Source organism: Bubalus kerabau, chromosome 18 (genome assembly GCF_029407905.1).
Source record: "Bubalus kerabau isolate K-KA32 ecotype Philippines breed swamp buffalo chromosome 18, PCC_UOA_SB_1v2, whole genome shotgun sequence".
Taxonomy (NCBI): Eukaryota; Metazoa; Chordata; class Mammalia; order Artiodactyla; family Bovidae; genus Bubalus; species Bubalus kerabau.
The window spans coordinates 60,463,469-60,484,967 of record NC_073641.1 but is presented as its reverse complement, the minus strand read 5'-3'; the positions used below and the strand labels follow the sequence as shown (position 1 = coordinate 60,484,967).

General features: G+C 43.8%; 1 long non-coding RNA gene across 1 annotated transcript; it reads left to right on the top strand.

The window, feature by feature from the left end:
• Positions 1-6,599: 6,599 nt before the first annotated feature.
• Positions 6,600-21,499, top strand: LOC129632992 (uncharacterized). Its single transcript, XR_008704789.1, has 3 exons — positions 6,600-8,312; positions 18,392-18,520; positions 21,145-21,499. It is a non-coding gene; the product is annotated as an uncharacterized LOC129632992 (long non-coding RNA).

The window sequence follows — 21,499 nt, the reverse complement described above, 5'->3', positions numbered from 1 at the left end:
CCCCATGGACTGCGGCACACCAGGCTCCCCTGTCCTTCACCATCTCCCGGAGTTCGCTCTGATTCATGTCCATCGAGTTGGTGATGCTATCTAACCACCTCCTCCTCTGCCGCCCCCCTTCTTTTGCCATCAATCTTTCCCAGCATCAGGCTCTTCTCCAATGAGCTGGCTCTCTCTTCGCATGGGTGCTTGGGTATCAGTAAAAGAACAAATTTCTAATCGAGGAGACATGATGTACTTTGTGTGGATCTCAGAGTTTTGTGTGACTTCTGGCCATCAGAACCATCATCTTAATTCTCTGCCTCTTGTTCACGGAATTTGCAAGTAATGCTTTATAGCTGCTGATGCCTCTGGGAATGCTGCTCCCATGGCTACACCATCCTGGCTATCCCTGTTTATTCTGTCAGTGACTCGTATTTGTTTTGGAGGTGACAACTTGTATACCTATTTTTCAATCCTGTGGAAGTTTTAATATTGTCAGCTGAGCATGCCTGCTCTTCTATAAGCCATGTTTTGGAGGTGACAACTTGTATACCTATTTTTCAATCCTGTGGAAGTTTTAATATTGTCAGCTGAGCATGCCCACTCTTCTATAAGCCACTTGAAATAACCACTCCCTAAATACAAAACACACACAAACACACACATGTGCATGACAAGTCATGTGATAAACCTTCAATCTAAGAATGAATACAACAGGAATAAGTAAATCTGAAAGCTCATAAAAGATTCAACAGCAATGAAGATGTTCCACAGTTCAGGATTTAAGACTATGGTAGGCAATCATGACTCAATCTCACTATTGAGTGTCAAGTAGTAGAGCTCATATATTTTTGTTCTTTAAAATAGAAAGAGCATAGTGGTCTTGTAATAAGCATAAGCCATGTCATCTCCCAAGGTACTTTCCAGTGTCACTTCAATTAAAAATTACCTGGACGAGATAAGACAGCTCTCAATTTGACTGCCATTCTGAATATATCTTGAGTTCTTACACTTTTTTCACAGCCATCTGATAAATTTCACATTTCATGAGAAAAATAAACTATAGTATAACTTACTCCATTGGTTTTTAAACAAATCTGAAGGATACAATGTAGTAACCAGTATTAACAGTTGGATATGGAGGATATCAAACATAACATTTGTTGAAGGCTAAGACTCCTCTGTTCATATTGGATGAATTATACTATTTGGTTATTAAATATTTTCATTGTGCTTAGTCACTCAGTTGTGTCTGACCCCATGGATGTAGCCTGCCAGTCTACTCTGTCCATGGGGATTCTCCAGGCAAGAATACTGGAATGGGTCATCAAGCTCTCCTCTAGGGGATCTTCCCAACCCAGGGATCAAACCCAGGTCTCCTGCATTGCAGGCAGATTCTTTACCATCTGAGCCACCAGGGAAGCCCTGGTGTAATATTTTTAATACACTTCATTTGCAATGCATCACAGACTCAATGGCCATGAGTTTGAGCAAATTCCGGGAGACAGTGAAGGACAGGGAAGCCTGGTGTGCTGCAGTTCGCAAAGAGTCGGACATGACTTAGCGACTGAAGAACAACAGGATTTTCCATGACTATCAAAATACACTTTCTCAATGACCTTCAGGGTTGTGGCCTATTCAGGAAATGTGAGTTTAGGATAGCCACCTCTGTACTTAGAACAGCGTAGTAGTAGTTCTGAATCTTCTACAGATGTCAATTACTGCATCAGACATCTCTGTCTCAGCTGACACTTGCTTCTAACTCCTAGGCTGCACCCCCTCCACCACCACTTTTGCAGCAATTGTTGGGCTGGCTGGTCTGACTAAAAGGCCCCAGGCCTGGAGTCTCACAGGCTGTGTCCCTCCCTAACTTCTGGGCTTGGATGAAATGCTACATCACACAGAATGGAATCTAGCCTTCCTGCATGCGCTGAAAGGCTTGCTGACCCCACCCAGTAATGTGTTGAGTTAGCTTTCCATGGGGGTGAACCTTGACTAGAGGAAATAGGAGATGGGGGTTGGGGCAGGGACTCAGGCAAGTAGCATCTTCCTACCACAGAATGGTCCAAGATGGGATTCTTTCTTGCAGTCCTTCTGGAAGAGTCCAGTTTGCCATGCATTGACCAGCCTGTTTTTGTTTTTCTGAAGTTTTATATGAAGTAGTAGCCAGCCTGGTAACACATTAGAGCACGTTGCTTCACCTCTTTCTTTACCTTTCTTGTTTTTCCCCTCGCGATCTCGGTTTTCAATTTTCACCTCCTGTTATGGACTGAATTGCGTTTGGCACCCCAGTCTAAAATTCATAGGTTGAAGTCCTATGCCCAATGTGACTATATTTAGAGATAGGGCCTTGAGGGAGGTGATTAAGGTTAGATGAGGTTCTAAGTGTGGGTCCCTAATCCTGTAGGACTGGTGGCCTTTTAAGACGAGGAAGAGGAGAGCAGCCAAGACGGTGGAACAGAAAGACCTTGAGCTCACCTCCTCTCACAAGCACACCACAATCACAACTGAGAACAACCACTGATGAAGGGCCTCCCAGAGAAGATCTTCTACAATTAAAGACATAAAGAAGGAACCACAGTGAGAGAGGTACGAGGGATGGACTCGTAATGTAATTAAATCCCACGACCCCCTGCCACCCCAGGTGTGCGTGTGCTCAGTTGCTCAGTCATGTCTGACCCTTTGCGATCCCATGGACTACAGCCTGCAAGGCTCCTTGGTCCATGGGATTTTCCAGGAAAGAATACTGGAGTAGGTTGCCATTTCCTCCTCCAGGGGATCTTCCTGACCCAGGGATGGAGCCCAGGTCTCCTGAATTGGCAGGGGAATTCTTTACCACTGGCCCACCAGGGAAGACTGACCCCCAACCCTGGGTGGGCAATTCACAAACTGGATAATAATTATATTGCAGAGGTCCTTCAGTGGGAATAAGAGTTCTGAGCCCCATGTCAGGCTTCGAAGCCTGGGCGGGGCCAGGGGCGGGGGAGGCCAGCATCAGGAATTCTAAAGAACTTGTTTGTATTAGTCAATATTGTCTAGGTTAGCATTCTCAATGGAGAAGGCAATGGCACCCCACTCCAGTACTCCTTCCTGGAAAATCCCATGGACAGAGAAGCCTGGAAGGCTGCAGTCCATGGGGTCGCTAAGAGTCGGGCATGACTGAGCGACTTCACTTTCACTTTTCACTTTTATGCATTGGAGAAGGAAATGGCAACCCACTCCAGTGTTCTTGCCTGGAGACTCCCAGGGGCGGGGGAGCCTGGTGGGCTGCCGTCTATGGGGTTGTGCAGAGTCGGACACGACTGAAGTGACTTAGCAGCAGCAGCAGCAGCCAGTGTTCTCGCCTGAAGAATCCCAGGGATGGGGAAGCCTGGTGGGCTGCCGTCTATGGGGTCACATAGAGTTGGACATGACTGAAGTGACTTAGCAGCAGCAGCATTCTCAAAGTGTGGTCTGGGCACCTTTTCAGTGGGTCTATGAGGTCAATTTCAAAATAGATGATTAAATGCTAAAATATTATTTGCCTTTTTTTTCTCAATCGAATATATGGTGGAATTTTCCACAATGTGATAATGCTGCTCTTTGAATGCAGAAGCAGGCCCCCAAATCCAGCTGCACTGTATTCAGTTAGACATTAAAGAGAATTGCAAAAATTGAAATAGGGCTACTCTTCTCACAGTTATTTTTTTGTTTTGGAAAATATAGTTATTTTTCATTAAGATGTTACTATGCTAAAGTATAATGGATTCATTTACGTATTTTTGCATTTTCTCAGTTTTAATATCTGAAATAGTAAATATCAACATACAGAACCCACGTGAACAAAGGTCAGTTGGGGTCCTGTTTCAAAATGTAGACTTCGTTATTACTCAGGTATGGTTAGTTCAGTCGATGACTGTCATTGAAAGGGAAGTCTGTTCCTAAGAGTAGGAGGCCTGCACTGCCATACAGGGCTGTTGAAGGAGTGAGGGGAAATCGTCGCTGAGAGTCTCGTGGTGGTTTCTGTAGAAAGGAACAGGCAAGGCAGGGTAAGCAGGTTTCGGGTTGGCTGATTTGAGTAATTCCCATGTTCTAGGGTGTAGGCACTGTCCTGGGGCTTCCTGTATCTTGCCCTGAGTGATTAGGAAAGGTGAATATAGGCAGACTTCAGCGTACTGCAGGTTTGGTTCCAGACTGCTGCAGTAAAGCAAATGTGGCCATAAGGTGAGCCGCATACATTTTTGGTTTCCAGTGCATATAGAAGTCATGTTTACACTACACTGTGTATGAGTAGACTGTGTAGTCTATTAAAGCGTACAATAGTGTTATATTAAAAAAAAAAAGTAGTCTTTTTTTAAAAAAGTAACTGTTAGGAAAATGGCACCAACAGACTTTCTCAATGCAGGTTTGTCACAAGCCTTCCATTTGTTTAAAAAAAAAAAAAAAAGGCAGTATATGTGAGGTGTAATAAAACTCGTATCCCTGTAGGACCCAAAGAATAGGAGTGCTATGGGCTGGATAAAGGGCATGGTTGGGGGTGGTGGGCTCAGGATATGGCTTTGGATGGGTTACTTTGCACATGAAAGGCATATTCTCAAGGGAAGAGTTTGTTATCTCTGGAATCAGCTCGTCTCTCCTGGGCCAGCAAGCTCCCAGGTACCAGAGCACTGTGCATGCTCAGTCACTGAGTCATGTCTGACTCTTTCTGATCCCGTGGACTGTAGCCCATTGGGCTCCTCTGTCCATGGAACACTGGAGTGGGTAGCCATTTCATCCTCCAGGGGATTTTCCAGACCCAGGAACTCATGTCTCCTGTGTCTCCTGCATTGGCAGGGGGATTCTTTACCTGGGAAGCCCCACCAGAGCATTAAGAGTACAGAAAGTAAGCAAACATAGCCAATACAGGTCCTTCATCGTTCTGTAAGAGTGTAAAGAGGGTAGAGATGTTCAGAGACCAAAAAGCTTGAGGACTTCTGGGCTAGGTTATGCACAATAACAAAGATGCCCCAAATCTCGTTCTCTTAACACAGGAAAAGGATTCCTTCATTGCTCAAGCCAAGTCTTCCCACTTCTGATAGATGGTATACCATCATCCCTGGGACCCTTGAGGTATTCGTTCCAGGATATTCATTCAGTTCAGTTCAGTTCAGTCTCTCAGTCGTGTCTGACTCTTTGCAACCCCATGAATCGCAGCACGCCAGGCCTCCCTGTCCATCACCATCTCCTGGAGTTCACTCAAACTCATGTCCATCGAGTTAGTGATGCCATCCAGCCATCTCATCCTCTGTCGTCCCCTTCTCCTCCTGCCCCCAATCCCTCCCAGCATCAGAGTCTTTTCCAATGAGTCAACTCTTCGCATGAGGTGGCCAAAGTACTGGAGTTTCAGCTTTAGCATCATTCCTTCCAAAGAAATCCCAGGGCTGATCTCCTTCAGAATGGACTGGTTGGATCTCCTTGCAGTCCAAGGGACTCTCAAGAGTCTTCTCCAACACCACAGTTCAAAAGCATCAATTCTTCAGCGCTCAGCCTTCTTCACAGTCCAACTCTCACATCCATACATGACCACAGGAAAAACCATAGCCTTGACTAGACGGACCTTTGTTGGCAAAGTAATGTATCTGCTTTTGAATATGCTATCTAGGTTGGTCATAACTTTCCTTCCAAGGAGTAAGCATCTTTTAATTTCATGGCTGCAGTCACCATCTGCAGTGATTTTGGAGCCCCAAAAAATAAAGTCTGACACTGTTTCCACTGTTTCCCCATCTATTTCCCATGAAGTGATGGGACCAGATGCCATGATCTTCGTTTTCTGAGTGTTGAGCTTTAAGCCAACTTTTTCACTCTCCACTTTCACTTTCATCAAGAGGCTATTCATTAGAGGATAGCAAACTCTACAGGTGCTCAAGTCCCTTATATAAAATGGCGCAGTTCAGTCAGCCCTCTGTGTCCAAGGATATGGACCACAGAGGGTGTCCTATACAGAGAATATTAGAACAGTAAAAAAAAAAAAAGTCATACCATTAGAACCAAAGAAAATCATTTAAATTTAATTACTTTAGCTTAATGAGAAACTCCCTATATTATCCTAATTTTGTCAATTAATTTTTTCGTGAATTAGTGAAATTTCTTCACTATGTAGGAAGAGTTCAGGGACTGGTGGTTGGAAATTTCTGAGGTCTGGGACAATTATGGGTGGAGACAATGTGAAGGAGAGGAAGGACCTTACTTGGTTTATATGCTGAAAGGACATAGCAGAGAGGGGGAAGGTTGAAGAAGATGGAAAAAGAGACACAAGAGAAATCCTGGAGGAGGTGAAAGGGTGAAGGAGAAAAGGGACTAAAATAGGAAGATAGAGACATCTCTTCCTGGAAAACTGGTGGCCAAGGGGGAGGAGAGGGTGCCTTTGAAGCTAAAGTTAGTTGAGGGAAGGAGAGAAGCTGGAAGGGCCCACCCCTGATGGCACTGATTTTATCCATGAACCACAGGTAAGTTTATTGAAGCAGGTGAGCACGGCAGAGAATGATGAAGGTTTAGGTCCATGGTAGGGTTTGGGGAAGGGAGAAGAAACAACAGGTGACGAACCACACCTGAAGATCCTGCAGAGTGCAGACCATAAATAGTAACAGCGTGAAACACGTGGCAGCCTAACTTCTGTAACTCAACCTCTTATCCCTGGCGCTGGAACAGAGATGGGGCGGGGTGAGTGCAGGGCACTGAGGTTTACTGAAAGGCTGTGTGACGTGATGGTTAAGAAGAGCATGGCCTTGGAAGCCAGCTGGCCTGAAGTAAAATCCCGTCACTTTCCTATTCAGTAAAATGGGGCCAATGATAGTTGTGTGTTGTGGCCTTACTGTGGGCAATAGTGGTATGGTAGGGTTGTTTTGAGGACTAACTGACTAAATATATTAATACGCTGTGGATTTTATCCACCTCCCTGATTTTGGGGTTAAGGAACGCCACCGAGGTTTTGTGGCTTCACACTTAGGTGAGTGGTGGACTCTTGAAAGGGGACTGTCACACCCCACAGGCCTGCAAGCCCAGTACTGGCCAGCTTAGAGACCGAAGAAAGAGGACTTCCCTGGAGTGCATAAGAATCTTCCTACCAATGCAGGGGACACCGGCTCGATCCCTGGTCTGGGATTTCACGTGCCCTGGAGTGTAAGCCCATGTGCCACAACTACTGAGCCTGTGTGCCGAAACGACCGAAGCCCTGGAGGCTGTGCTCTGAGACAAGCGCTGCAATGAGAAGCCTGCGCACCACAAGGAAGAGTAGCCCCTGCCCTCTGCAACTAGACAGAAGCCCATGTGCAGCAAAGAAGACCCAGTGCAACCAAAAAAAAAAAAATTAAACAACCAATAAAAGACTGAAGAAAGCCCCTGGGATTCAGCAACAGAGACATCAGTGGTGTTAAGGGAAAGGAGGGCTTGATCCGTGTGAAGCAAGGTCCTGGAGTGACTCCCGTCGTGTGTGTGCGGCAGCCTGCAGGCTGGACATGACAGCTGTCTTCACTCCCGGGGGGAGGGGAGGTCACCAATGAATGGGGGAACTGATGTCAGGTTGGCTCATTGGTTACCAGGGAAACCAACAGAGGAGCACCTCCTCACCACTCCTTTCATGAGCCAGCAAGGTGGAGATACTGTGAAAAGTGAGAGTCGCTCAGTCGTGTCCGACTCTTTGCGACCCCAGGGACTATACAGTCCATGGAATTCTCCAGGTCAGAATATTGGAGTGGGTAGCCTTTCCCTTCTCCAGGGGATCTTCCCAACCCAGGGATGGAACCCAGGTCTCCTGCATGGCAGGCGGATTCTTTACCCTAAGGATTAAAACAATCACTAGTTCGGGCCTGGGGCAAGTATGTAGACATTTATTGAAGAGGGAAGGGCAGTCAGGTGAGTCGGTGGAGGAGACGCAAGGACGGGTCAAGCAGGGGACGTACAGGGAGCAAGAGGACAGCCATCTTGGGTGGCCTGACCATGCGGGGACCACCCAGCTCCTCTGCCCTCCCAGCCCGCTTCCTCTGAGGTTCCTCCTCTGTGGTCCTCACAACCCTCTGTGGTTATGGTGGGGCAACAGGAGGTGGGGATACCTGGGTCTCCCCTGTTTTATTTCCAAACTATATTTTGGCATAATCACTAAGCCCTACTTTCCTCAAGCCTTTAGTTTTATCTCTCAATTACATTGGAAGGACTGATGCTGAAGCTGAAACTCCAATACTTTGGCCACCTGATGTGAAGAATTGACTCATTGGAAAAGACCCTGATGCTGGGAAAGATTGAAGGCAGGAGGAGAAGGGAATGACAGAGGATGAGATGGTTGGATGGCATCACCGACTCAATGGACATGAGTTTGGGTAAGCTCCAGGAGTTGGTGATGGACAGGGAGGCCTGGCGTGCTGCAGTCCATAGGGTCACAAAGAGTCAGATACAACTGAGTGACTGAACTGACTGAACTGGACTACCTGTTTTAGAAGTAAACTACACCAAGCCTCTTATAAGCATTTTACTCTAATAATCCTAGTCTACCCATTCATCCACTTGCCCTTCAGAGAGGTACCTCTGGGTCACAGGGAGAGGTCACGTATGTGGAAGATGCAAAAGATAAAAACATAAAAATATGTCTTAAAAAATCGCTTTTTATCTACTTCCTCTCTTAATTCTCCTGTGGGCAGATATTTTCATCCCCTAGAATACTGATGCTCAGAGGGATCAATGATGTGCTCAGGGTTACACAGCTGTTTATTTTTTGTTTTTTGAAACATTTTACCAATTTCAGTAAAAGTTTTTCTAGGCCAATAGAATTTTGTAATTAATTTATTTAATTGGAGGCTAATTAATTTACAATATCGTAGTGGTTTTGCCATACATTGACATGAATCAGCCACAGGTGTATATGTGTCCCCTGTCCCGAACCCTCCTCCCACCTCCCTCCTCATTTCATCCCTCAGGGTCGTCCCAGTGCACCGGCTTTGAGCGCCCTGTTTCATGCATAGAACCTGGACTGGTGATCTATTTCACATATGGTAATATACATGTTTCAACGCTATTCTCTCAAATCATCCCACCCTCGAGTTCTCCCACAGAGTCCAAAAGTTTGGTCTTTACATCTACACAACTGTTTATTATCAGGGTGATAGTACACGTCTCGGAGAAGGCAATGGCACCCCACTCTAGTACTCTTGCCTGGAAAATCCCATGGATGGAGGAGCCTGGTAGCCTGCAGTCCATGGGGTCGCTAAGAGTCGGACATGACTGAGCGACTTCACTTTCACTTTTCACTTTCATGCATTGGAGAAGGAAATGGCAACCCACTCCAGAGTTCTTGCCTGGAGAATCCCAGGGATGGGGGAGCCTTGTGAGCTGCCGTCTATGGGGTCACACAGAGTCGGACACGACTGAAGCCACTTAGCAGCAGCAGCAGCAGTACATGTCTATGCCTGTGTTCTTCCACTCGGTACTCTGCACCGTAAGGCTACTGAAGAGAAGCTGGAGACCACTGGTGTGAGGGACACTAAGAAGCGCAAGTTTCAGCTGTTTGAGTGAAAGCTGAAAAATAAATCTGATGCCAGAGTCCTTTTAAATGTTTAAAGGGATCGTGCAGTTGAGAAAAGAGTAGGCAGGGGCCAGGACAGCGGGGGCCCAGAGCTGGTGCAAGGCGGGAGCCTCCCCAGGAAGAGGAGGGCTGCAGAGGCAGAAAAGCACCTTGGTTTCTAATTGAAGCACAAGGCAGTCCTCAAACATGACTCTGGTCCTCCCAGCAAAATGATGAGAGGCATATACAGGGCAGGAAAGAGACCTTCTCCGGGAAAACCAGATGCTAAGCGTCAGCACTGGGATTCAGACCTAGTCTCCTCACTAGATTCACACTGGCTGTCGTTTGCCCTGAGAGCCTTGTTCCTCTCTGTACAATTCAAACTAGGAGATTAACGTCTTAAAAAGAAAACATATAGACTCTACACAGAAAAGGAAGAACATTTCCCTAAGTTTCACCCTAGATTCTGTGCTAAAAATCTTTAGCATGTTTTCAGGCTGTACATGGTGAGAAAGGGCTGTTGGATCGTCAGGAACTGGTGCAGGTGAGGCTCTTATGGTGCCACCTAGTGTCTATGACTGGACTTACAAGGCTATATGTGTTCTGAATAACTATTTAAGGAAAATAGCAAGTAACTGATTAATTTTACAAAAGAATAGACATTAAAACAACTGATATTTTCTTCTCCTTTCCAGAAGACTTATTAACCCAGTCTCTTGATAACCCCAAGAGCTAGACCAATGCACTGAATTACTTCACTGCGTAAAATGCCGGGGTCCAGCCCCGGCTGATCCAGGGTATTCGAAGCGGGGATGGCGTCGGCGAGGATAAGGATACAATAGCTTCAATTAGATATTAATTAAAGATATAAAGAGTAATAGAATGAGGATAGCTCAGTAGGAAAATTCAGTGGAGAAAAGAGGCTGAGTAGCTTGGTTTACGCAGGAGACCAATAAAACTTCAAGACAAGAAGTTTGCACCACTTACGTAGGCCACAGGCGTCCTTCCGTTCTCCCGAAGGAGAGGAGACACTGAGGCCTCCCCGGTCAGATCTCAGAAGCCCAGGCATAATTAGCAAGCATGGCGGGTTCCGCGCTCCAGATGGAGACTCAGCCAGAATTTGGGAGAGAGAGTGACATGGGGAGACCAAGTTTCAGTGAACAAGGCCCGCGCTTTATTTTCCAAAGTAGTTTTTATACCTAAAGTTGTGCATAGAGGATAATGGGGGAAGGGGTGGAGTCATGCAAGGACAGCAGTTCCTGGTCCTAATCGAAGCCAGGCTTTCAAACTTATCATAGCAAAAGTTCAGGTGATTGACATCATCTTCTGGCCAGGAGGCCTGTTAACATTTTAAGAAACTTATTTTTCTCTAAAGGTGATTATTCCAAAGTCAGGCACCAGCCTCCAAAAAAGCATTGGACAAAGCTGCATTCCTATAGGGCAAAGGTGAGGTGGGCTCAGTCAAGAAAAGAATTAACTCAAGGGTCCAAGGTTACAAACATTGAGGCTACTACTTATACACCCATTATATCAATCAATACACTGCCAAGGACACAGTAGGTAAGGAGTATGGAGACTTAGCAGCAAACATTGGCCCAACAAGTGAAAAACCCTTCACCAATACAATTTCTAATCAATCTTTTAACTACTCAAAAGAATCTGTGTTTAGACAGTTTAGAACATCTCCTGCCTCTCACAGTTGGGAGGCTCTGAACAATCACATGTGGCCGGAAAAACCTATTCAGGCAGGCTAGAGGATTTCCAAAGGAGTTTGTAGGTTGAAACAGTCACACCCAGGAATTATTAACTGGAGCTGTAAGCTAACTCTTTTTTCAGAGAGAGGTAGTGGGGGACAGCCCCCGTAAAGTCAGAGGTGTAGGTGAGAGCACAAAGCAGAAAGTAGGCAGACTCTGGTTTTGGGGATAGATGCTCGAGAATTTCCAGGGGGACTCCTGAGGCTCAATCCCGCCTTTGCGTATGCTGAGCCTCCTTCTTCATGACCTTTGCCATGGGCGGAGCTCCTGCTCCCGGCAGTGATAGAATTCCAGTTGAGCTATTCCAGATCCTGAAAGATGATGCTGTGGAAAGTGCTACACTCAATATGCAATATGCAATATGCACTCAATATGCCGGCTCCCGGCAGTAAAACAAATGATGACCTAGTAAAGTTGAAGGTTATCTTAAAATGAACACTTTCTTTTCACTATACCAGTTGATGTAAGACCTTAAAGACCGTGAAGCTTGGAGCCAGAAGTGTCTGAGGCATTCAGGTCTTCATTCAGCAGGATGATGTAGACAATGGTGCTTCATAAGCTATAAAATGTTAAAAGGATTAGATTTAGCTATTATTTCATGAATATGATTCCATACCCTTGACACACCTCCCTTCTCAGCCTCATAACATATTTATAAGAATTGCTATCTAGACTTTACATCTGAAGAGGCTGAGGCTCACAGAGGTCACATGACTGACTCAAGGCCATAGAGCTGACTTTTTCTCTGCTATACTATTAATACAGGGGATGAGATGGTTGGATGGCATCACCAGCTTGATGGACATGAGTTTGAGTAAGCTCTGGGAGTTGGTAATGGACAGGGAAGCCTGGCATGCTGTAGTCCAAGGGGTCGCGGAGTTGGACACGACTGAGCAACTGAACAGAACAGATACTATTAATACATTGCCACATGATATTGATATAAGGATTTAATCTAGAAGAAATTTATGATTCTATTGGGTTAGGAACAGGCATATAAAGATTTATGAGTGTTGGGAAATGAGTGTTTGTAGGTTGAAGCCCTAACCCCTAATGTGACCTATTGGATGTGGGGCCTTACGGAAGTAAAATTAAATGAGGTTGTAAGGGTACAGTCCTGATCTGATAGGATTACATCCTGAAGAAGAGGAAGAGAGACCAGGGCAACTTCCAGCCTTGCTAGGCCAGTCGGTTGTGAGATATTAATAAATCACAATCCAGCTTGCCGAGATAGGCATATGGACACTTCATATTTCTAAATGACTGTTTTAGGGAATTTTCTGGTGGTCCTGTGGTTAGGACTCGGTGCTTTCATTGCCAGGGCCTGGGTTCAATCCCTGGTTGGGGAACTAAGAACCCACAAGCCAGATGGTGTGGCCCCAAAAAGGTGACAGGCTAACACAGATGTCAGACAGCTCTAAACTCAAATGCATCTCAGAGATGACCTCCTCCTTAGAGGTACCTCATCATTAATAAACATGGGCTTTCTCACAGAGCCCTGTGTGTCCTCTGTGGGTAAGAGATGGAATGGAGCTGCCGAGCCAAGGACTGAATGTGGCTTTGGGTTCTGGCTCAAGAACAGAACCTGTGGCCCCCAGCTGCCACACTGATAAAACCAAAGGGTTTTGGCTAGTTATTCTGAGGTAGTCATCTGAATATTTTTGCCCACTTTATGTGAAATGCCAGGCTGGAAGAAGCACAAGCTGGAATCAAGATTTCCGGGAGAATTATCAATAACCTGAGATGTGCAGATGACATCACCCTTATGGCAGACGGTGAAGAGGAACTAAAGAGCTTCTTGATGAAGGTGAAAGAGGACAGTGAAAAAGATGGCTTAAAACTCAACAGTCAAAAAACTAAGATCATGGCATCTGGTCCCATCAGTTCAGTTCAGTTCAGTCGCTCAGTCGTGTCCGACTCTGTGACCCCATGAATCACAGCACGTCAGGCCTCCCTGTCCATCACCAACTCCCGGAGTTCACTCAGACTCACATCCATCGAGTCAGTGATGCCATCCAGCCATCTCATCCTCTGTCGTCCCCTTCTCTTCCTGCCCCCAATCCCTCCCAGCATCAGAGTCTTTTCCAATGAGTCAACTCTTTGCACAAGGTGGCCAAAGTACTGGAGCTTCAGCTTTAGTATCATTCCTTCCAAAGAAATCCCAGGGCTGATCTCCTTCAGAATGGACTGGTTGGATCTCCTTGCAGTCCAAGGGACTCTCAAGAGTCTTCTCCAGCACCACAGTTCAAAAGCATCAATTCTTTGGCACTCAGCTTTCTTCACAGTCCAACTCTCACATCCATATATGACCACAGGAAAAACCATGGTCTTGACTAGATGGACCTTTGTTGGCAAAGTAATGTTTCTGCTTTTGAATATGCTATCTAGGTTGGTCATAACTTTCCTTCCAAGAAGTAAGCGTCTTTTAATTTTATGGCTGCAATCACCATCTGCAGTGATTTTGGAGCCCCCCCCCAAAATAGTCTGACACTGTTTCCACTGTTTCTTCATGGCAAATAGATGGGAAAACAATGCAAATAGTGACAGGCTTTATTTCCTTGGGCTCCAAAATCACTGTAGATGGTGACTGCAAGCCATGAAATTAAAAGATGCTAGATCCTTGGAAGAAAAGCTATGACAAACCTAGGCAGCATATTAAAAAGCAGAGACATTACTGACAAAGGTCAGTCTAGTCAAAGCTATGGTTTTTCCAGTAATCATGTATGGATGTGAGAGTTGGACCATAAGAATTGATGCTTTTGAACTGTGGTGTTGGAGAAGACCCTGGGGAGTCCCTTGGATAGCAAGATCAAACCAGTCAATCCTAAAGGAAATCAGTTCTGAATATTCATTGGAAGGACGGATGCTGAAGCTGAAGCTCCAATACTTAGGCCACCTGATTTGAAGAACTGACTCATTGGAAAAGACCCTGATGCTGGGAAAGTTTGAAGGCAGAAGAAGAAGGGGATGACAGAGGAAGAAGTGGTTAGATGGCATCACTGACTCAATGGACATGAGTTTGAGTAAGCTCTAGGAGTTGGTGATAGACAGGGAAGCCCAGCGTGCTGCAGTCCATGGGGTCATAAAGAGTTGGACAGAACTGAGCAAGGCTATGGTTTTTCTAGTGGTCATATATGGATGTGAGAGTTGGACTGTGAAGAAAGCTGAGTGCCAAAGCATTGATGCTTTTGAACTGTGGTGTTGGAGAAGACTCTTGAGAGTTCCTTGGACTGCAAGAAGATCCAACCAGTCCATTCTGAAGGAAATGAGCCCTGAGATTTCTTTGGAAGGACTGTTGCTAAAGCTGAAAGTCCAGTAGTTTGGCCACCTCATGCGAAGAGTTGACTCATTGGAAAAGACTCTGATGCTGGGAGGGATTGGGGGCAGGAGGAGAAGGGGACGACAGAGGATGAGATGGCTGGATGGCATCACTGACTTGATGGATGTGAGTCTGAGTGAACTCCGGGAGTTGGTGATGGACAGGGAGGCCTGGCGTGCTGTGATTCATGGGGTCGCAAAGAGTCAGACATGACTGAGCGACTGAACTGAACTGCATTGTCCCTAAAAGAGTTTTGAAAGACCTTGAAACTGTTACCATGTTTGGAAGCTGACATCTAAAATTTTCCATTAGAAATTTAGTTTTAAAGGCTGTAATTTCTACTGCATTACAAATATTGACATTTAAAAATAATCACGATTCATTTCTAATACCATCTAAATATTAGAAATTCATATCATTCTTATAAAAACATGCATTTCACATCATTCATTTTTCTCACTGAAATATTATTTTTACTCCATTCCCAGAATTTTATATACACAGAGCCCATATTTTTATGTTTGAATGTCTTTTATTAGTTAAAACTACCTGCAAGTTTTATTATTATAATTATTAGTAGCTAAATTTTAAAAAATTTAATTGGAGGGTGATGGCTTTACAGGGCTATGCTGGTGTCTGGTGTACAACATAAATCAGCTCTAAGTATGTGTGCCCTCCCTGCCCCCGCAATCCCCCCTCCAGGCCGCCACAGCGCACCAAGCTGCGCTCCCTGTGCCCTGCAGCAGCTTCCCACTAGCTGTCTGTTTCACACAGGGTTGGTGTATGTGTGTCAATGCTACTCTCACAGTTCGGTCCACCCTCTCCTCCCACCGTGTCCCCAAGTTTGCTCTCCACATCTGCGTCTCTATTCCTACCCTGCAAATGTTTTTCTGACTTACTTCATTCTGTATGGACAGAGTCTAGTGACTCTTCCTTTTCTTATAAGGACACCAGCCCTGTCAGATTAGGGCCCCACTCTTAGGAGTGAGCGACTTCACTTTCACTTTCCACTTTCATGCATTGGAGAAGGAAATGGCAACCCACTCCAGTGTTCTTGCCTGGAGAATCCCAGGGACGGGGGAGCCTGGTTGGCTGCCGTCTATAGGGTCGCACAGTGTCGGACACGACTGAAGTGACTTAGCAGCTTAGGACTTTGCTTCCCTTGTGGCTCAGCTGGTAGAGAGTCTGCCTGCAATGCGGGAGACCTGGGTTTGATCCCTGGGAGACCTGGGAAGATCCCCTGGAGAAGGGAAAGGCTACCCACTCCAGTATTCTTGCCGGGAGAATTCCATGAACTGTAGAGTCTGTGGGGTCACAGAGTTGGACATGATGACTGAGTGACTTTCAGCCTTACTTTCTTAGGACTTCATTTAACCTTCATCACCTTCTCACAGTCCCTATTTCCAAATGTCTTAGTTCAAGCTGTTTAACAAACTACCATACACTGGATGGTTTAAACAATAGAAATTTATTTCTTACAATTCTGGAGCCTGCAAGTCCAAGATCAAGGTGCCACCATGGTGGAGTTCTGGGGAGGAATATTTTCTGATTTGTAGACTGCTGACTTCTTACACCCTCACCTGGCAGAGAGCAGAGAGGAAGAGCAAACTTCTTTGTGACTTAAAAAAAAATTAATCAATTATTTTGGTTTTTATAATTTTTATTGAAGTGTAATAAAATTACAATGTTTCAGGTGTACAACAAAAATAACTCACTTATAAATATGTCCATTCTTTTTCAGATTCATTTCCATTATAGGGAACTGTGGCTCAGATGGTAAAGAATCCACCTGCAATGTGGGAGACCTGGGTACAGTCCCTGGGCTGGGAAAATCCCCTAGAGGAGGGCATGGCAACCCACTTCAGTATTCTTGCCTGGAGAATCCCATGGACAGAGGAGCCTAGTGAGCTACAGTCCATGGGGTTGCAAAGAGTTGGACACGACTGAGCGACTAAGCACAAAAGATATTGAATATATTTCCTTGTGCTATACAGTAGGTCTTTCTTGCTTATCTATTCTATATATACTAGTGTATATCTTTTAATCCTCAAGTCCTAATTTATCCCTCCCCCTCCTTTCTCCTTTGGTAATTATAATTTTGTTTTCTATGTCAGTGAGTCTATTTATGTTTTGTAAAAAACTTCATTTATATCATTTTTTTAGATTCCACATATAAATGGAATTCATTAAATATGATAATCTCTAGGTTCCCCCATGTTGCTCCAAACAGCATCATTTCATTCTTTTTTTATAGCCAAATAATATTCCATTGTATAAATATACCACATATTCTTCATCCATTCATCTGTTAATGGACATTTTGGTTGCTTCGATGTCTTGGGTATTGTAAATAGTGCTGTTATGAATACTAGGGTGCATTCTCTTTTTGAATTAGAGTTTTCATCTTAATGCCCAGGAGTGGGATTGCTGGATCATATGATAACTCTATTTTTAGTTTTTTTAAGGAACCTCCATACTGTTCTCCATCATGGTTGTACCAATTTACATTCCTACCAAGAGTACATGTGCTAAGTCACTTCAGTTGTGTCCAACTCTTTGTGACCCTATGGGCTGAAGCCCAGCAGGCTCCTCTGTCCATGGGGGATTCTCCCGGCAAGAAGATGTTGCCATGCCCTCCTCCAGCGGATCTTGCCAACCCAGGGATTGAACTGGTGCCTCCAGCATTACAGGCAGATTCTTTATCAGTGAGGCACCCAGGAAGCCACCAAGAGGGCGTGGGAGTTTCCTTCTCCCCACACCCTCTCCAGAATTTATTATTTGTAGACTTTTTGATGATAGCCATTCTCACTGGTGTGTAGTGATACCTCATTGTAGTTTTGATTTGCATTTCTCTAATAATTAGTGGTGTTGAACATCTATTCTTGTGTCTGTTGGTCATCCCTATGTCTTCTTTGGAGAAATGTCCAGATTTTCTGCCCATTTTTTGATTGGGTTGTTGGATTTTTGATTGGGTTGTTGGATTTTTGATATTGAGCTATGTGGTGGGTTGTTCAGCCACTCAGTTGTGTCTTTTTGTGACCCCATGGACTGCAGCATGCCAGGCCTCCATGTCCTTCACCATTTCCCAGAGTTTGCTCAAACTCATGTCTATTGAGTCAGAAATGCCATCCAATCATCTCATCCTCTGTCGTCCCCTTCTCCTTCTGCCCTCAACCTTTCCCAGCATCAGGGTCGTTTCCAATGAGTCGCTCTTCTCATCAGGTGACCAAAGTATTGGAGCCGCAGCTTCAGCATCAGTCCTTTCAAAGAATATTCTGGGTTGATTTCCTTTAAGATTGACTGATTTTATCTCCTTGCTGTCCAAGGGACTCCTAAGAGTCTTCTCCAACACCACAGTTTGAAGGCATCAATTCTTCAGCACTCAGCCTTTCAGCTTGATTTCAGCTTGTGATTTACACAGCCATCATTTCGCATGATGTACTCTGCACAGAAGTTAAATAAGCAGGGTCACAACATACAGCCTTGACATACTCCTTTCCCAATTTTGAACCAGTCTGTTGTTACATGTCTGGTTTTAACTGTTGCTTCTTGACCTGCCTACAGGTTTTTCAGGAGGTGAGTTATATGAGCTGTTTGTATATCTGGAAAATCAACCACTTGTTGGTTGCATCGTTTGCACGTATTTTCTCCCAGTCTATAGGCTGTCTTTTCATTTTGTTTATGATTCCCTTTGCTGTGAAAAAGCTTTTAAATTTAATGAGACCTCATTTATTTATTTTTGTTTCTATTTCCATTACTCTAGGAGATGAATCAAAAAAAATCACTGTGATTTGTGTTAAAGAGTGTTCTGCTTATATTTTCCTCTAGCTGTTTCTGTATTCCAAAAATTATAAGATGCTGGTGGAAGAAATTGAAGACAACACAAACAGATGGAAAGACTCATCATGTTCTTGCATTAGAAGAATCAGTACTGTTGAAATGACCACACTACCCAAGGTAATCTACAGATTCAATGCAAACCTATCAAATTACCAATGGCAGTTTTCACAGAACTAGAGCAAAAACTTTTAAAATTTGTATGGAAACACCAAATAACCAAACAATCTTGAGAAAGAAGGACAGAACTGGAGGAATCATGTGCCCTGACTTTAGACAAGACCACAAAACTGTAGTAATCAAAGCAGAATGGTACTGGCACAAAAACAGACCCTAGATCAATGGACTGGGACAGAAAATGGAGAAAGAAGCCCACACACTTAATGATCAATCAATCTATGATGAAGGGGGCAAGAAAACACAATGGAGAAAAGACAATCTAATAAGTGGCTCTGGGAAAACTGGACAGTTTCATGTAAAAGAATGAAATTAGGACATTCTCTAACACCATATACAAAAATAAACTGAAAATGATTAAAGGCCTAAGTGTAAGACCATATATCTTGTGACTCTTATAAGGGTGCTTACTAATCTCATTCATGAGGGCTCCACCCTCCTGACCTCAGTTCCGTTCAGTTGCTCAGTCATGCCTGACTCTTTGTGACCCCATGGACTGCAGCATGCCAGGCCTCCCTGTCCATCACCAACTTGCAGAGTTTATTCAAACTCATGTCCATTGAGTCGGTGATGCCATCCAGCCATCTCATCCTCTGTCATCCCCTTGTCCTCTTGCCTTCAATCTTTCCCAGCATCAGGGTCTTTTCAAATGAGTCAGCTCTTCTCATCAGGTAGCCAAAGTACTGGAGTTTCAGCTTCAACGTCAGTCCTTCAGTCCTGCCCTCCTTTGATCCTAATTACTTCCCTATGGCCCACCTCCTAAAACCACCTCATTGGAGATGAGGGTTTCAACACATGAATTTTGGGACGACACAAATATTTAGCTCATATCACCAAGTACGGTCATATTGGCAGGTATGGCTTCAACATATCAATTTGGAAGAGCTATGATTCAGTACATAGCAGATATTAAGGTTCTAAGGGTATGGAATTCCATTAGAAGCTCTTCAAATAATTTAAAATTATCAGCTGCCTGAATTACTTGTTTAGGATGAAGTTCTATTCAGCTGGAGGCAAAAGACTGGTTTAATATTTTCCAGAATTCCAAGTATTTGTATAACATCATTTTCTGTCATATCCTTATGTATAAAATCATTTCAATTTCATGATAAAATTTCATTATGACACACACTTCTCCCAAGAAAAACTCTTGGGGACAATTTTGGGGGTTTCCAGGTAAACTATTACTAGTACAAGGTATTTTTAATGAACTATTTCCCCCATTTTTTCCCTGTAAAGTTATTTATTCTAGTCTTTTGAACTGCAAAGACATAGCAGCCCCCTGCTCCAGAGTCCCGTTTACAGATAATGACCATTCCACAATCAAGAAGCATATTGGGTCTTCCCCAGTGGTCCAGCGGTTGAGGCTTCACCTTGCAATGCAGGGGGTACAGGTTCGATCCTTGGTCAGGGACCAAAACATAAAGCAGAAGCAATGTAGTGATAGATTCTATAAAGACTTTATAAAAAATGGTCCATGTTAAAAAAAAAAAACACTAAAAAAAAAAACAAAAAACAGGCATGCTAAAAGTAGGGGGTCTTTCAAATAAATACTCAGGTATTCCTCGAGTTGTTAATTTCTAAATGAAACTAGAGATACTTGTGGCTACTTTAGAAACTGATGTATAGAATACACTTGAAGTCTATTTTTGATAACTGTGATACTGGGGAATTCCATAGAGTAAAAATATAGGGTGTTTTCACTTTACTGTAAAATATGAGCTTTTGGTATTGTAAAGGAAGATATGCATCCAACTGTACTAAGCTCCTTATAGAGAATTTAAAAAATCAATCACGCCAACAAACAAAAACTACAATGGCTCAGTAATATTCTTCATGAACAGTAAGTGTAAATAGGGCTGAAGTATTGAAAGAAAAGGAACTCAGAATCTTTCATGCAATAACTATTCTAGGCAAGGCAATGAAGAAGCAATGTTAGTTTGAGATGGTTCAAAATCTACGTTACCAAGTCAAATTATAATGTCATCATTTTAGTTACCTAATTTAGGAATGTTTGATTCTAAGAGAAAGCTGGAAACTAACTGGAATTGTCTCTAGCCATGTGATTATACAGGCTTTCACTTAGCTTATAGATTTTTCTGCTATTATTTATTCATCTTGACATAAGAATAGGCTAACTGTAATTATATCACAGTTCATGGGCTTACTTCTCACAACTCCAAGAAACTCTGATTTAGTTTTTGAGTGTAGTTTAACACACTTGCTCTCTAATAATTTAGTTCTGTAATGTTAATTTTAAAAAAATTGTGAGATATTATACACATATACATTGAAAATACACAAAGAATCTATTTCCAAATAAAGAGGATGACTTTTAGGGGACACTAATCACTCCACTACAATCCTTTAATATCCACACAGAACTTAACTGTATATTCTTTTGTATGCTCTGCATTTTTTAGCATGTATATTTATTATTTTTCAATATAAAATTAAAGGGGGTTACCTAAAAGTACAAGTATTCTTTTCATCTAGTGACTCCCTTTGATGCTGACTACTACTCAGACTCCCTGTTCTGCCTATTCCCAATCTTTCTCTAACTGCAGACCACAAGATCTTTCAACATAATCTCTTCCTTCCGATCTTTCGAAGAGGCTCAAACACAAGCTCCCTAAGTGAGTCGAAGGAGGCTTTTTCAAGATCTGGTCTCTCTCCAGCGCCCTTATTGGACGGAATACTGGAGCTGCCACTACAGATCACTGGAGGTTCGTCTTTCAATAAAACCCCATTATGAACCCGTTCTGCCCCAGAACTACTTGGGTTTTGGAACTGCCTAAGCCATTTCTTCATCCATACTTCGGCCCAGCGTTCTTCGCCCCTTGCATCTTTAGCGGCTGCCCCACTATTCCCTCCCCACCGATGAAACATTTTTGTTTTCTTATCTTTGAAGTTTGTTAATAT